General features: G+C 46.6%; 1 long non-coding RNA gene across 1 annotated transcript; it reads left to right on the forward strand.

Annotated features, from left to right (window-relative positions):
- The first annotated feature begins 2,318 nt into the window (after positions 1-2,318).
- Positions 2,319-3,525, forward strand: LOC112413264 (uncharacterized). Its single transcript, XR_003005937.1, has 3 exons — positions 2,319-2,353; positions 2,992-3,312; positions 3,473-3,525. It is a non-coding gene; the product is annotated as an uncharacterized LOC112413264 (long non-coding RNA).
- The last annotated feature ends 390 nt before the right edge of the window (positions 3,526-3,915 follow it).

Genomic DNA, 3,915 nt, shown 5'->3' on the forward strand with positions numbered 1-3,915 from the left:
ACCACTGCGCCACCAGGGAAGCCCAAGGTATAATTTTTAAGTTGGAATACATAGTATAAAATATAATCGGTGTAGTTGCATATATTATACATTATATATGAGTATATCTTAATAGGTGTCTATATAATGTATAATAGGTGTCTATATAATGTATAAACATGTATTATATACATTTTATATTGGTATATATTAATATATGTGTATATAATGTATAGACATATATTATACAACAGAATATATAATATACATTCTGACAAATGATTGACATGTAATTGTATACAATATGTAACCTACAGTATATAATGTAAAATCATAATATAATGTGAAATCTAACATCTAACATGTATATGAAATATACTATATACCTTATACAATTTAATGTACCAAAAATTAGATGGTATAACCTTAAATACTAGATAAGATACATGTATATCATATACAAAAATTAGTATATACTAATACATGGTAATATATATACTACTCTATAACATACAGTAGTATATATTAATACTAGTATATACTGTATACTAATATATATTACTATACTACAATATACCTTATACATAATCTATACTGTGTATTATGTGTTCATTGTACATAATCTATATTATGATATGTATGTTATATATAATATACATAATATAGCAGTATAATATATATTATACACAATTTAATGGACGTCCTGTTGGCTTGTTTCCATTGTCTTTAAACTTTCCGTTGCGCCTGGATGCACACACTGACTCCCTTCCCTGGGGAAGTGCAGTCCCCACCTCCTCCTTGTCCCTGAGGCTGCCCACTGTGGCCCCTGCTTTGGGCACAGAACCCCCCCCCCGGGGGTCACCCCACCTGTTTCCCCTCCGTCACCTCTGCCCTCCTCACCTCACCAGGCAGGACATCACCCAAGTCGCACCTGTGCTGCTCCATGCCAGCCTCTGCAACAGCCAAGCTCCTTTCTCCTTCAACCACCAGCCTCACCCTGGATTTCCATATCCACAGTAACCTCTTCACTCGCCTATCAGCCGGGCTTCCCTCATGGTGCAGTGGCTGAGAGTCCGCCTGCCGATGCAGGAGACGTGGGTTCATGCCCCAGTCCAGGAAGATCCCACAGAGCAGCTGGGCCCTGGCCACTGAGCCTGCGCTCCACAACGGGTCAGGCTGCAGCAGTGAGGCCTGCGTACTGCCAAAAAATAAAAAAGAAACTATCAGCTGCTCCTTCCTTTCTCCTGCCTCTGGACCCCCCATCCTCCCCTGACCCTGCATGAAGATGGTTCCTGACCCTGCATGAAGATGGTTCCTGAGGTCTGACCCTGGCATTCTCTCCCTGATCAGCGTGATGGGGCCAATGGGTTCTGCAATCTCTCACCGTTATGGAAATTTAATTGTAATTTTCATGTAAAAAAAAAAGTGTGCGTTTAAGGCACTGTCCAAATGAACAACTTTCCTTGAGGATTTTGTCTGCATTCACGCTTTCTTTTGAGACAGTATCTGGGGGTGGGATGCTTTGTCGTCCTACCTGTGGCCCTGCTCCCGATACTGCTGTACACGAAAAATCGGTAAAAGCACACTCCTTATCTTTCATCATCTGTTTTGGCCTCGTTGCCTATGAAAAAGACCCCTAGATAAAATGAAAAAAAAAAAGCATTAAAGTATGGAACTGCACCACTAGCAATGTGTCCCCACCATCCGGGCAGGCGTCCAGCAGAGGCAGGTGGTGGGTGATGTAAACCAGAGTCCCGCCCACCAGCCGTCAGACGCTCAGCACGGCCACTGGGGTACAGCTGATGGTCGTGACAAGCGGGGCAGCCCTGTGGGAAGGGCAGGGGGGCAGACCGAGGGGATGCCGGCAGTGTCCGCATTCCACAGCTGCCTGGGAAGCAGCATGGCCGCCACCACATCTGCAATCTGCAGGCACAGTTTCTAGAGGGAAACCTGTACAACTGAACCACAGGTGAGGACAGACGTCCCAACGGAATCCCCTGAGTCCCACACAGACAGGGTGGCACAGCCAGACCCATAGAGGACCCTCCCACCGCCCTGAAAACTACCTTCCACAGCTTTAGTTTTAAATCGTGGACCCACCCGAGTGCCCCCAGCTGTGTGGTTGTGCCTGGCTGAGAGCTGACTTGACTTTTACCCCGTGCCATGTTCCCAGGGAGTCCTTCTGGAGACCCCGTTACAGACTGTTTACAACAGCTGAGACGTGGAAGCAACCTAAGTGCCCATCGACAGAGGAACGGATAAAGAAGATGTGCTACCTATACATACAGTGGAATATGACTCAGCCATGAAAAAGAATGAAATCATGCCATTGGCAGCAACACGGATGGACCTAGAGATGATCATTCTGAGTGAAGTAAGACAGAGAAAGACAAATACCCTATGATATCGCTTACATGTGGAATCAAAAATAAAAAGATACAAATGAACTTATGTACAAAACAAAAACAGACTCACAGACATAGAGATCAGCCTGGAGGGAGCAGGGTGAGGGAGGGAAGAATTGGGAGTGTGGGATAGCAGATGCAAACTAGTTTATATAGGATACACACACAACGACGTCCTACTGTACGGCACAGAAAACTCTACTCGATATACTGTAATAAACTGTACTGGAAAAGAAACAAAAAACCCCACCATTCTTCCCTGACCTATAGACAGTGCACTGGCTGGTCTCTTCCTCCCCCCGCCCCACCCTCTCTCCCTGGCTCACTCCATTCCAGTGTCCTTCCTGCTCTTCCAGTTAACCATGTATGTTCATCCTCAGGGTCTACACCCTTGTGGTCCCCTCCTCCCGGAATTTCCCCCCTAGACATCCCCATGGCTTCCCCTCTTACCTCCTTCAGATTTGCCAAAAGTCACCTTCACAGGCAGACTGGTTCTGATCACGTTCATGGCCATCTGTAGTCTCCCTCCCATCCTCGTTGCGGATTTATTCTTCTCCATTCTGCTTGTCACCCTTCTGATACTCTAAGGGTTACTTTTACCTTATAGGCTCTTTGAGTTGATGCTTTTGTCTGTCTTGATCACTGCTGTGTCCCAGCACCTAGAAGCCTGCCAGTGTGATGGTCTCTTCTTGCTTGAAATCTTGAACTAAAGTAAGGATTGAGGAAACACCCAGTACGCACGTCCGTGCTGCAAACAGCTGAGTGATAAAGACAGAAAAATACAGATAAGAATTCCGCTGATGTGCTCAGGACAGTCCATTAGACCTGTTCTGGCACCACTGTGTCTGTGATCAAGCGACTGGAAGTGCCGTGGGACTCTGGGACAAATGTGGAAGAACTCCGGTGACACACAGAAGACGCGTAGAAGGTAAAGCTGGAGAGAAGATTGGGAAGCGGGTCATATAAAACCTTGGAGGCTGTGCTGAAGACTTAGATTATATTCGACCTGCAATATTTTATCCTGGGATATTCTACTTATATAACAGAACACGCACAAATGACCTTTCTTTGTTTGTTTTGTTTTGCAGTACGCAGGCCTCTCAGTGTTGTGGCCCCTCCCGTTGCGGAGCACAGCCTCCGGACGCACAGGCTCAGCGGCCACGGCTCACGGGCCCAGCCGCTCCACGGCACGTGGGATCTTCCCGGACCGGGGCACGAACCCGCGTCCCCTGCATCAGCAGGCAGACTCTCAACCGCTGCGCCACCAGGGAAGCCCGACCTGTTTTCATTTATATTTTTATAAGATACTCTGGCTTTTATGAGAGCAGTGGACAAAGAGAGACACTGTGTTATCTGCTAGGACTGTCGTCATAGAGGACCACAGATAGGTGGCTTCAACACAGAAATGTATTTTCTCACGGTCCTGGAGCCTAGAAGCCTAGGATTCAGGAGCCAGCAGGGTTGGCTGCTGGTGAGATTTCTCTGACTTGTAGACGGCTATCTTCTTGCTGTGTCCTCCCGTGGAGGAAAG

This window comes from Neophocaena asiaeorientalis, unplaced genomic scaffold (assembly GCF_003031525.2).
Source record: "Neophocaena asiaeorientalis asiaeorientalis breed wild unplaced genomic scaffold, Neophocaena_asiaeorientalis_V1.1 scaffold802, whole genome shotgun sequence".
Lineage (NCBI taxonomy): Eukaryota > Metazoa > Chordata > Mammalia > Artiodactyla > Phocoenidae > Neophocaena > Neophocaena asiaeorientalis.